This window comes from Rhipicephalus sanguineus, chromosome 5, assembly GCF_013339695.2.
Source record: "Rhipicephalus sanguineus isolate Rsan-2018 chromosome 5, BIME_Rsan_1.4, whole genome shotgun sequence".
Lineage (NCBI taxonomy): Eukaryota > Metazoa > Arthropoda > Arachnida > Ixodida > Ixodidae > Rhipicephalus > Rhipicephalus sanguineus.
This window is the reverse complement of record NC_051180.1, coordinates 89,720,526-89,734,232: the sequence shown is the minus strand read 5'-3', so window position 1 is coordinate 89,734,232 and position 13,707 is coordinate 89,720,526. Positions and strand designations below refer to the sequence as shown.

Genomic DNA, 13,707 nt, shown 5'->3' with positions numbered 1-13,707 from the left:
ATCGCGAATAGAGAGAGAGAGAGTAAAAAAAAATTAAAAGGAAGAAATACAATGGCGATAACGTGACATGCACAGCTTCGTTTAACTACAGATATCCGCGCCTCTGGAGTGCATCCACCGGTCATGCTGAAGGTTTTTGAACATCTTGATCTGGGGATCTTGAACATGAAGGCACTCTTTGGTAAGAGACACCGTCGAAGCGGTTAAGATTACTCATAGCTTGCACGTGATGTCAGGGACGCACTACATGGCTCCTACATGGCGGCTTAGATGACGTCAAAGCAGTATATAATCACACGGCGATTAACCTGCTTCAGTGTGATAACGACGTCGCTGGAACGTTATTGAACCACTGTGCATGAATAAGGAAGGAACCAGCATGCAATGTACTGATGACACTAACGTGACATCACAAAGGTCACGTCCCACCACGTTGGTGCTCCAACGTGGCTGTTTCAGCGGCGTCAGTGCAAGCCATCTATATGAGACAGTTACGACGCAACGGAATTGACTGCAAGTAGTGAGGTTCTTCAGCACGTCGGCATTACACTTTGAAATGTCCTATATTCCCTCAATATTTGTATTCTTTAGTAAATATAAATGCGTTTAAATCACATGTGTTGGTGGCAGGCTGACAGCGTGCTGGCGACGAGCTCATGACAACGTAATACAAGACCGTTCAATTGTTGACAGGCTAGCATGCGGAATATGATGCAGACATTCCTGTATGCCCCAACCTTCTCGCGACGTGCAAAACTAATCATTCACTGGTTTTTCTCCTATTATAACGAATCGCGCTTCGAACATTAGTAACGCTATTTTACGAAACGTGCTCCTTCCTTTGGCTGCTTAACCGAAACTACGCCCGAGCACTAGCGGCATGTCACAAAAAGGTTCTCAACAGCCCTAAAATTCCTTTTAGAGTGAAACACATCCGAATATATCTCCAATGGAAAATTTCCCGGATGAACGCTCATAAATATGTAGAGATATCGGAACCTTCCAACATTTTTTTTTTCGGAAAGTTGCCCTTAGGTACAACGTATTTACATAGCAGCACATGAGGCGCGTCGCACGTAAACAAACAAGTTGCATTCGCGCATGAAGTCTAATAACGATAGGCGAAACGGTGTCAAACATTCACTGCTCTTAGCCCAAATTGAACTCGCTTACCTGGACAAATATGAGCAGGCAGATGATGCTAGTCGATCTTGTTTCCAGTAAGGGCAATCACAAGTCGAGAGCACGAATCACGCAGGCAGTGGCGCGGCGGACCAGCGTGAGATACGTGTCGACGTCCCTATACAGGCAAACTGCAAAGCACAGGCGCTTGATCGTTCGCTCGTGCGATGTTCCAGAGAAGAGAATAAGGCCGTTCTTATAGCCAGGTAAGCTGAATGCGTTCTGCACTCGCTGACGGAGCAGCGCTGCATATAACGTATATACATAATGCGACGGCGGCGGGGAGAGAGTGAGTGGAGGGGCGTTCCTCAAGGTCACTCTGCACGCGCGTTACAGCGTAACCGGCTGGCTCGGTGCTTTTGCCACCGACGCCGCGGCCGTCTTTCGACCACGACACCGCCACCACGTCAATGATGTCCCCGTGAACGGCTGAGTGAACTTGGGCCGAGCTTTCGACGGCCCTCGGCAGGAAGCGAGCCGCCGGACCCATGCTGCCCCGCCCCGTGAGAGCCCAGTCCCTGCAGGGGAAGTGCACGTTCTTCCGTGTAAAGGGGCGGCACGTCTCGTGAATGCGGAGCTGGTGGTGACCGTCAGTGTGACGAGCGCAGCACATTCACGGCCAAGAAATGGAGACGAGCAATGCCTCCGCGAAGGAATCCTTCATACGCACACACACGAGCGCTTGAGCGTGCTACAGTAGCGGAAGCGAGACAAAAGAAAGGAGACGGACATGACGTAACTTTAGGACATGGTACTTATTCTGTCTGTCTTTCTTGTGCCGTCTTCTTTGAGCTTAGAAAGCGATTACGAATACAATCCAACTAGTCCGTCGTTCCATTCCTCTTGAACGTGGGTTTGAAATAATACTCGTTACCTTGGCGACGATGAAAGACTGAGAGCAACCACAACTTACTGCATGGGACACTGCTGTCTCAAGAGATGCCCAGTTCGTCGGCCTCCTCATCCGTAACCTGACAGTATTTTTACTTGTGCAAGTTGTCACTTTTTGCCCCCAAGAGTCCGGGGTGGTATTCCCGTTAGGGTCGCAGGTAATTTCGTACTAGAGGTACTACTTGACCATAGTTGAGCAATAGTTTTCGTGCGGAAGCCATGTGGCGAAAGAAACGTGCCGACGCTGCAACAAAGGTTCGAATGATATGCGTTCCATGTGCTTGGCTCTTTAGCCACGTTTTGCAGCGAGATAGCACATCGTCCCCATGACCAATTAGCGAAATCGCTTCAGTAATTCTTGTCAATATAGAATGCATGAATGGGTCAATCAGTACACCGAAAGGTTAAAGAAAATAAAAGCCAGAGTCTGACTGTTGTACGCATCCGTCATTTATTTCTACACAATTAGCTACATTACCGTTATTTACTGATTGCCACAGTACGGGAAGCTCATCCACCCGGAGCCCACTGTGCCAGAATCATAGCTTAGAAATTATGAGTCAAGTGAATGCTAGATAGCACGGCCGCAGTTGCAGTAACGAAATAACTGCGAGGACACCCACCTTGTCACCGCAGCAATCGCCCTACCGATATTAAAGGCACTAGAAATGGGAAGCTCAGAATCTTCACACTTCTGACTGTTCCGTAGAGCTAGGCGTGGAAATGACAGCATTGGTTGTTACGCACCTAAACCACAAAAATATTCTGTAGCTTTAGAACATTCCGCTCATCAGGTCCGTACATCGTAAACTTCGCTGAACGACACAAGCTGCTGGGGGACATTACGCACACGTGTAACGAACGTCCAGTGGAGTGTAAAACTTGAGCAAACACGAATGGGCGTATTGCATAGCGCAAACGACGTCACGTAGTATTGTCACCGGGCAGAAATGAATCACAAACCCGCGATATAGGTCGCGAAGGTGTTGACGAAAGGTGTACACACGTGCAACGGTTCGTTGGCCTCATCTTCATTTTTGTTCCTGGGTACCGTCAACAGTCGAGCTCGGTGTCGTACAAATAGGATACAAGTGTTCACCACTTTGTCAGCTGCAACCTAGATGCAAACTTGCGCACACCTCATGCTCTCAATTCGTGCTCTCGATTCCTTTTTTGTGCACCGAACAGGAAGAGAAACAAGACCATCTCGAACATCTGACGGAAATGAGTGTAAGTTAACATAATTGGTGCGAACACTTTTTCTCCTTCAACATATCTGTGTATATCTTTCAGCGAAGTTTAATTCACATTCTGGTAGTTTTAAAGGTTTGTTTCTTTTGTTCAGTGTTCTCTTGTGATCCATAGACATTCTCATAGTATGTGTCTTCATATTTTTATAAAGACTTTGGTACCGCACCGAAGCTTAAAAGAAAATCCCTCTTATTCTTTGTGCGGTCTCTATTACATTAAGCTTTCGGGCAGTCAATGCTTTACTGTGGCCGAGGTTTCTATGTTTTAAATTCCCCAAAAGCAGGTCTAGCAAGAGAAGAACGCGGTTGTTAGGTAGAGATGCATCTAGCTTTTCAAGTACATGGCCTACACCTAATCTGTGTAAACTCTGAACGTGCCAAGAAAGCCAAAACTTTAAAGTGGTATGGATTGTCTGTGCATACTACTATCCTATCCTATCAACTAGAATAATCAAGGCCGGGAGGAGAGGGGATTTAGGATGCCCCCGCTACACCAGTCCAATTCTGCATCCACTGAGCAGCTCTACAAACCACTAGGGTCGTTTAAGCTATTAGAGTCGTTTAGCACGTAATGTTAAGTCAAGCTAAGTCAAACCATTCGCTATGCAAGACTACATGAGTACTTAATGGCAACTGACGAAAACGATCTCTATTTCAACTAACTAGTTCAATCCCCGCTCACTTCAATTAAATTGTAGCGTTAGGTGTAATGTTTCAAGTCGCCATTAGTACAACATCTGGTGAAGTCAGTTATATCTTGTGTCCACGCCGCATTTTATGGCGCGTGGATAAGCTGAAATAAGAAGGCTTCTTTTCTAACGGTCTCCAAAGTAACACCTGGCAATACACAATTGAAACTGATTCATAACGAGTCTCTAAAGAACTATCGACGAAATAACAAATGACAAAGAAGCGAGCGTTAGTACCATGTAGTGCAACGTGAGCTGCGCACTTGCGACTTACTCAAAGAACATTCCGGCACGTTATAGTTCTGGGTATTGTTCGCATGATATTTTTGTGCAGTCTTTTAAAATGACACAGTGTCGTAATTTCTTTTCGCTTACTTCCATTAACTTTAGCGCACAGTAATGCAGATGACTGCATTGCCTTAGCCAGAGTGTCTATACGAGTGGAACTTGCGTAAACAAAAGCTGTAGGCTGAATACTCACACGCATTTAAAATAACAATATGGAGAATCACTCTCGTTTGCAGCGCACCAGCGCTAATTCAAGGCAACGAGTCAGTGGATACATTCCCCTGTTTCCAATACTGGGACAAACGGCTCTTGCAGACATAACGCTGTCAGTGTCACGAGAAGAAATAGCTTATCAGTCACTTATCTCAGGAAAAGCAACTCGCTTTCAGTCTCAGTCGGTTAAGATACAGCAACTCTACGGCGAAGGAACTTCCCACATCTTCTCTTCCCATCATCATCATCATAATAATCATCCTCACGCATCATCTGTTTGCATATCGCACATCTTACTTTACAAAATTGAAAAAGAATCGGCCTGAAAGCCATTTCGGGCGTTGATGCCTATGCATTCTGCTTCTCGAAGTTGCACTCAGTCCTGTAACGAGCCATCTGCCTGGTTTTGCCGCGGCTTCTGCGTCCAGAGGAAGCGGTTGCTTGATAATCTTGGAAGATGAGGGTTTACACACGCGCATGCAGAACATCTAGCTTTCCCGGAAAGACCACGGATAAATGCGCTAAGCAATGTCGTACCTGCCGCTGACTTTTCTGAAACGGGCATAGTTGATGACCATGCGGGGACAGATCATCGCGCTCCGGAAAGAGTCGACCAGGTGGTGCAATTGACAGCCAAGACTACCGTATCAAACGCGGCACCACCGTTGCCCTCGCCCGTTTATATATAGAGCCTATCACATTTCAAAGCAGAATAAAGATTTTGTGATTGTGGGCTCCATCTTCTCAGTATACTGTCACCGGCATTATCGCGTTAAGTGGCAGAGCGTACTAAGAGAAATGAACGTCCGTATCTAGGCATCTTGTCCCACGCCGGTTTATGTGACAGGAAAGTGACCGCGCTCAGCTATGTTACGTAACAAAGTTGTGGTTACTTGCGACCTTTTAACGACGGTGCACCGCCGCCTTTGTCACTGGTCACGTATCGCGACGACAAGTCTGCGCACGCCTGACATTTCTACTTGTTTTGATGTGTAACGAGCGAAAGTGCTCGCTTTGAACCGCGTCGGCAATCAGAATTCGCTTATGAGAAACAAACATGGGACGAGTTGGCTCGTAGCCGAGTATGCACCATGCGCGGCGAACACATGCGCGTGATATGCTATCACGTGGCATCATTTTCCATACACTCTAGAAACCACGAGGTGCAATCGGTGTTTCTTGCATAAGTCATGCAGAACTGCGACATCTCCTTTTGGTCATGATCCATGGGCGGTATTCGCGACAATGCGCAACCGACATTAACAGGCCAAAACATTCGTCCTCGGGTGTACTCATTGCGCAATAGTTGCTATCATTACGAACGTGACTTCATTTAGGTGAATATTGCATTCAAATAGACCAAAATTTCTTATAACCCACCGCTCATAATATAGCTGTAGTGCATCACCTTTACAGCAAGAGCTGTAGACTTAAATGAGGAGTGGTGGAACAAGGGACGTTTTGAGCTCGAGTTGAACTATGGGGACATTACCAGTTGAAAAACCGCCGACTACTTCAAATCTCCATTATCACGTGGGCATCTGTCTCGTTTTGTGAGCTAGCACTACATGAGACGCACAGCCACTCCCTTCAAACCAACTTGCGCAGCTCTTTTTCCCTGAAGTCCTGCCACCACTCACGGGGCACCGCCCCTTGCAGACCGGCACTTGGAGATCTGACCTGCCCAGTTCAAAGAAGGAAAATGGCGCGAGAGCAGCGGTGACCTTCCTCGGAGCGGCAGTCATTTGCGCATCAAAGTGGAAGCAAAAGAAAGACGAGGCGATCGACAATCGCATTGTGTGCGCAGCTCATCGCGATGATGTAACTGTCGAGCATCTGGGCAGCCACCGATGGTATAAACGAAGGCGTTGCGTATGTGTACGCTGAGCGGAAACGAACGGCCATGCACGACGTGGCCTGAGCCCAAGGAATGTTAATTGTTCGAGTAATGCTCGTAAACAAATGCCACGCATTTAGGAACGATGGATAACTAAGTAAAAAAAGAACTATTCCTGGGTAGAAGAGGTTCTTCAGTGGCTCGGCACTTTGGTTCTCGTTGGCAAGCGATCAAGAAAGAGACAAGACCGGTGGGGCTATCGCATATGTATAGAGTACACAACTTGTTTCCAATATTTCCTTCCTGCTAATCACTTTCGCCACGTAGCTTCCAATTCTGCCGGTGCACTATTAGGAGGCGGAGTAGCACATGCTATATATACTCAATAGCTAATGGCTTTTATACTGAGTTCTGGAGCTCAATTTATTTAGCAACGCGAAGCTGAGGGACGACTATACGTGACTGTTTCGCAAACACTGTTGACGAAATTTGCTCTTCATCCCCTCGCTGGTAGCAACAACACGGTACGTTCGTGTCATTTATGCTGCGTTGGCGATGACTAAAGTACGCACGTTTATGAAAACACGTTTCGTAATGGCGCCTTCTTCCTCGTAATACGATCTGTGTTCGTTTGTCCAGCGGAGGGCTCTCAAAACTACGTATTATGTAAAATATGCTAGCGGTATTGGAAAGAGATGCCTTTAGTAACGACGAAAGCCAAGCGCAAGACGCGCGGAGTTACACGTACTGCTAACCGAACTTCTTATATAGCTTCCACAACGTTGCACTTGATGTATGCAACGGAGTATATACATGCGTTGTTTGGCTGGGACTCCCGAATACAGTTCCCATTTTTTCTTTTTTTTTATTACGTTGAAAGTTCGCGATACGCTCATTAAAGGCAAGAATTTACTTCTATACTTGATTATAAAGCTTAGTGAGTAGATCACAATTTCTAGATATGCCCACACTTTTACACTACTGGCCGAACATAACGTTGACTTAAAAGTATCAAATCCCTTTCCGAGCAAAGACATGCGGAAAAACTGGGGCGCTAAACGCAGAAGAGTTCCACCGTTTAACTTTACACGGCGAGCACTGCGACTGAAGCTCACTTATGGCTCATGCACGTGTCCGAGAACCAGGTGTGCATTAGTACTGCTAAGTGAATTCTTACCTGTGTCTCCCTTCGAGAAGTAACGTGTAAAACCCCACAGGAGGGGAAGTACCCGCGACGACTGTCGACTGCGAACGACGCAAATCATAAGGCTTTATGTACAAGTGTGTCTCAAGCAAGCGCATGAAAAAACGCTTCCTTAATTCCATGGAAACATCATAGGCCGAGGTATGGTCGTATCTGTCGGATACATGACCATACCTCGGTTTTTTACGGGACAAGAAGACAGACACGTGATAATAACATATTTCACTTCCTGTGCACAAAAACAACAACAACAACAAACGAACCTTATTTCAATCTAACTGCATTAAGTGCTCTTACTTTCCGACACTGATAAGAGACTGGAATGAACTTGACTCATCAACTGCTAGCATTGATTCGCTAGACAAGTTTACTGCGATAATCGACGAAGCTCTACTAACACAGCACGACTAAATTACGTTATTACTTTATTTATTTGTAGCCATACCTAATTTATCCATTAGTTCACTCGATATAACTGTTCTGCTTGTATTCGAATATATTGTATAACATGTGTTTAACTTATCTTTAGAGTTATTTACTTATTACTCGTTGTTGCACAACCTGCTGTAATCTCTTGCTGATTCCCTGTATCGTTGTCTAAGCAGAGATTCTATGTTACTTTGTGAACATTTGTAATTGAACTCTCTAGTTGCTGTAGCTGCTGTAACCCCCATTTCCTGCTTTGATTAACATGAGACAGGACTGGCAGTATTTTTTAAATAAAGCACGGAACGAACATACAGAGGATGAACGTGAACTGTCACAGCTCGACAGTTAAAGCGCGCTGGTCAAATACAAAGGAGGACGCACGAAACGAACACAAAGTATACACAGGATGAGCGCGAACTGTGACAGTTGAACCTAATTTGCTTGTGAGCAGCGCGCTCCTTTCGCAAAAGCGGCCGCTGCAGTGAGCGAAGTGACCTTCGTGCTCTCTATAACTTCAAAGCAAGCTTGCGGTGAGAGCGCAAGATGTACAAACCACCGCCATCACAGATAAGAGCGCGCGCTCGAGCGACCACGCCCTGTAGAGGCGGACGCTCATCTTAACGCGTGGGGCGACGACCTTTAAAGCGCGCTCTTCGAGCTCTTCACACCATCTCGCTAGAGATAACGAAAACACGTTGATGTACTCCTATTTCTGAGTACCACCACCGGCGAATGGCGTATATAAATAGCACGCCGTTAGTATGACGAAGACCGTGCCGTTTGTGGCCGAATCGAATGAATGAAGAATGAATGAATGAATGAATGAATGAATGAATGAATGAATACAAGGTTTGGTGTTAAAGGGCAAGACCTTTCTGTGAACCTTGAGGTGCACGGTGGCTTCTAGCACCAAAACTCTGAACAATGAATTGCAGTCTGAAGAGAAGCAGGAAGCGAAGACCGCACTTGCAATCCTTGCGGAAAATCACCCATATGTTGAAGAACACGACGTCTTGCGGAAGCCACTCTGCCGAAGTTCAAGCTTTTCCGGAGAGACGCCTGCATAGCCCCGCGCTCTGTTGATCGTTGAAGGCACGTGCCTGACTACACACCTTGTGGTCACGTCTTGTTTACCTTGCGAACGCTTCGACGTGACTACGTCGCCTTTCTTCCTCCTTAATACGCGTCTTTTTTTTCCGACGCTGCCGAGTATACACGCTTATGCTTTTATTTTCAACTGCGCAGCCCGCACTATACTAATGCTGCTGAGTGATCGAAGTGTGTGGGTAGCTGGTATCGCGTCAGTGCTTTTCGTGTGGTCTATGTTACATCTTCACTACATCTTTGCAACCTGACACCATAGATCGCACCCTTTAGTTACGCCACCACATACTTAGGTCAGCCATCGATTTGTTTTGTACGGCTCCGTAACATCTCCTAAAAAAAAAAAACAGTCGCACCCTTACGAGTGTTCTTAGCCTTACAACAACGATAATCATCTACCTTGCGCGCCTTTCCATGCTTTAACGCCGTGAGCCCAGTACTCTCGGGTCACGAACGGCGTGTGAGCTATTACTGTGACTTATCATTCTTGATTGGTAAACGGTGAGCGTGTAGTTTTCAAGACAGGAAACGCAAGCAAGCCAGATGACTATATTTTTTGGGGGGACAAAAGCACTCGCTGCATATAATTTTTAGACGGCTGATGCATGGAACGTTGGTCTGAATCAAGATCTGCATGACCACTTTGCTAGATTAAGGCTCTTCTTTCGAGAGACTTGGAAAATTTCAATCGCGACCCAAACCAGCCTTACGAAAGGGGTGTTAGACAAATCAAACGTCGAGCGCGATGCGCTCCTGGCTGCCTTAACCAACGCATGGCAGCGTGACGCAAGGCCTTCAACCGCGGCGAAGGACCTTCACCGGCGGCGTGCACGGACCTCTATAATTGGCACTTGCATACGGGCATGACTGGTTTGTCGCTCGAGGCCCTTCGTTATTACCGCGGGACGAAGCACCACACTGAGGCAGGAATAGAAGAACATACAGGTGTGCACTCTTCGTGCAAGCGCAATATGAACGCTCGCCCGCCTGGCTCCATGGAAAACTCGTCTCAATTTCGATGCCTTTCCACATGCAAGCGGCCGAAGGTTAATTGGCAAACCGACGACAGCGCTGATTTCATTAGTGTATCCGCACACCACGGCACGAGCTTACTTCTTCACATTTTGTGAACGGGACGGTTGGACCTCTAAATCTCGCCAATTACGCAGCTTCTCAATAGAGCGAAGGCTGAACGGGGCTTACCTTTTCTGCAGTGGCGGTCTATCACTTCGACAGTTGAAGGTGTATCCTTTGGTAGTGTCTAACTAGTTTCTGTTAGTGTGTGAAACTTCACGGTCTGATCGGCCTCGACTGCTTCCGGCAGGTTTAGCAGCACAGCATCGTCGAAGAAAACCTATACTAGTCGCGTGGCATAAGGAGCTGATCAGCTACTATACTCGAGAACGAGATGACGGTGTGATAGGGAATATAAACAGGTGCTACGTTGCTAGCTTTCAGAGCCGAACCAAGTTGTCTCGTGCCATTTGAGTAGCCACCTCAGTACGTAAGTGCCGAGTTGCAAAAATTACTGGGAGCGCGCCCTGAAAAGAGTTTTCAGCAAAAGGCGAACATCTTCTTAAAAGACTTCTTAGTGGAGATTGGACTAGATAAGCGCTTGTAATGAACAGCTGTCTAGCTATATGCGAAGTTATCTGTTAGTCCGTGTACCGCGGGTAGAACTTGGAAAGAAACGTTTGAGTGTGAACGTTTCATCAGAAAGTGAACTCCTGCAGGTGAACTGTCCATAGCCACGTTATTTTCTTTGTTTTAGTCAGTTTGTTATATGTTTTTCTTTAACTGTTCGTTCTTGTTTTTGGGCAACCATTTTTTGCGCTGCAGAACTTATAGAAATGGAGTAACCGGGAGGATATAAACCCCAACTTTCCACAGCAAGCCAGTTAGAACAGAACAGAACAGAACAGAACAGAACAGAACAGAACAGAACAGGACAGAACAGAACAGAACAGAACTTTCGTATTTTCGGGATCACAATCATTCTTAGCACCCATTCAGAGTTCGCGTCACAGAGGCGAGAATAAAAAGCATACAAATAGGAAAGAAACATTGTTCAGAGCTTTAGAACACATGTTCGTCTTAATCGTTCATATAATGAACACGCCTGGTTCGTCTCTATCACCTGGCCGTCATACAGCCGGATGAATACCGCACACTTCAGTCTACGTACAAGGAGACCGAGAACTTCATTCCTACACGTTAATGAAGCACGCAACGACCTATTACGACTTCCTCCGCGAGCTCCGCACTGTGCTTCCGCCTTGCACACGGTCAAGATGAACGTCACGTCGTCTCGACTTGACGTGAGGACAGCGTCACGCGCGACGTAAGCTCCCCAGTGTGTCGTAATCACACGATTTGTCTCCTGTCCGCGTTGCGTATACCGTCTCGAGTTCTGTGACCTCTACGGAGCTCTTCCTAAACGCCGGCTTCTCATACCCCTGACCTTTCGAAAGGCCATTCGGGCGTCCAGCGACTCCATCTGCCGGCATCATTAGGGCGACGTCATTGAAGTGCGCCATAGACAAAGGAAGAAAGACTGCAGGGCGACAAGCTGCCGCACCAACGCATATGCACAGCCCCGATACGAAGGTCACGGAAGTTCAGGCGCTCGTACTGCGTTACACCCTCTCTATATGGCTGGTGGGGCCCACAGTGACGAATCGTGACTGACTCGGCCTTGTTGCTACGCGACCGTCAGAGAGAATGTGATCCTGGCTTCCAGCAAGAGAAAAAGAGATGATGTGCCGAAGGTATCCGGCCAGCGTATCGTGTCTGCTGCTGCGCATCTGGCCAAACAAATATTGGCGTTCGCGAGCGGAGCACTTCCTCGCTTGCCCTCGTTGCCTTATGCGTGAATTAAACGTGCGTAATGGGGTGCCTAGCTAAAAATGCGCGTCGCTTGAACGACTTCCTGCAGCAGTCGGGAAAGGCGCTACACGGCTGACGTATCGTGACTGACGTCACCAGTGACGTTGCCTCCAGGTAACGTCGCACTGTTACCTCTGATAAAGGTAGCGAAAGAGAAAGACAGAGAGGTTACACCCATGTTTCACCTGGTTCGCTACACTACACGGGGGGAAGGGGATGAAAAGACTTGAGAAAGGAAGAAGGAAAGATGGGACAAAAAAAAAGAAGAAGCAAATTTAGCGTTACATAGATCAAATTTAGTGTTGAGCAACAAACGTATCCGTCAACGTAGGTGTTATCATCGCAGGTCATTACATTGAGATCTACAGTAGAACTTATTGTAGAACCCACTGGCTAGCAAGCGTGTCCGATGAGCTCACTTGCCTCCTTCCCCCGCCCGAGTCAAATTGCGTCGTCTCAATATCAGCGTAAATCAAGGAAATCAAATACTGATTTCAGTATCGGCATTCACTTTTATGCACTATTCTTCTCATTTACAACCTCATAACAACCAATTTCCACCTGTGTTTACAATTTACAATACTATGAACTACAACTTTTTGTTCTCTGCTCACATTGCATGCAATTCTGCCTTGCATCGCAGTGATTGGATCAGGACATTGCGGTTGCTATAAACACCTTTATTGCGTTACAGTTCATGCTAATTTACACTCTTGCATGGCCTAATGCGTCACCGATGGCGGTGCTGTGAACGGCGTTCCGGTGACATCAGCAGATGGATTCGCCTTTTCGATACGTTTCATCTCAACAGCTATTCAATGGAATAGCTGTTTTCAATAGATTGCTCTCGCTTTGAATGCATGCTCGCATAGCACGGTGTTCCATTTAGTACCTGTACGTTATTGTACAGTTTAATAAATCTCAGCGTTAAGATATCAGCAAACACTTATATTTAAGGTATCTCTTACACTTACACAATAATATCTGGCGTTTCACTAGGCAGAACCAGGACATAATTAAGTGGCACGTCATAGCAGAGAGCTCCGGAAACTTCAAGCATCTGATGTTCTTTAACGTTTACTGACATCGTACAGTACACGGGCCCCTAGCATTTCGTCTACATCAAAATTCGACCACCGCGGTGGGTTCCTAGTCATCAGCCGAGCACCGTAGCCACTGTACCATTCAGGCGGACTTTATACATACGCGGTCATGCAGGGGCATGACCTCGTGACTCAGTGTACTGTGTATAAATTATTGGCCAAGGTGGTGCTGATACGTCTCGCCTGCAAGCGAGAACGTCGCGCCAAACGAATGAACGCAGCTTTTGCAACGAAACAGGATTGATCTTGGGGTTTATTTGCTAGTTCGCATAGAGTAGGCAGTATTTCAGTCGAACGCACATTTACATTTCGGTTATAATTGCAGTCACGTTGTGTTGCGTGTGTAAAACGTTTTACTGAAAAGTGATATATCTCGCCCATTGATCGCACCACGCTCTATCAGATCATCGAAAGTGCTTTGCAGTGTATTTTCTTGCAGGCAAATCTCTTTACGACTTTTCGATACAAAAACTTCGCCAATTTAGCCTAAATTGTTCCGATATTGCTGTTCAGCTCACTTTCACACGGTCATTAACTGTTCAGAAAAAAAAATCGACAGATCCCACGCAATGTGGCAACAGGTTTTATGCGAAGCAGTCAGCGAGTATCTTCTACGCTGCATTTTATGGCT

The 13,707-nt window shown here is 46.5% G+C and overlaps 2 protein-coding genes across 4 annotated transcripts in view; one reads left to right on the top strand and one right to left on the bottom strand.

Annotated features, from left to right (window-relative positions):
- LOC119393978 (CRISP/Allergen/PR-1) overlaps positions 1-13,707 on the bottom strand; it is a 329,781-nt gene that overhangs the window by 21,431 nt on the left and 294,643 nt on the right. Inside the window, exon 1 of one of the 3 annotated variants that reach the window (XM_037661191.2) lies at positions 1,174-1,694. The exons of the other annotated variants lie outside the window; for them this stretch is intronic. The gene's annotated coding sequence lies outside the window, so the exon portion shown is untranslated. Of the gene's footprint in view, positions 1-1,173; positions 1,695-13,707 lie in introns of those variants that run through there. 3 annotated transcript variants of the gene reach the window in all.
- The window catches only part of LOC119393983 (ubiquitin-conjugating enzyme E2 Z), a gene marked incomplete in the record, with an annotated part of 162,269 nt that overhangs the window by 56,014 nt on the left and 92,548 nt on the right, over positions 1-13,707 (top strand).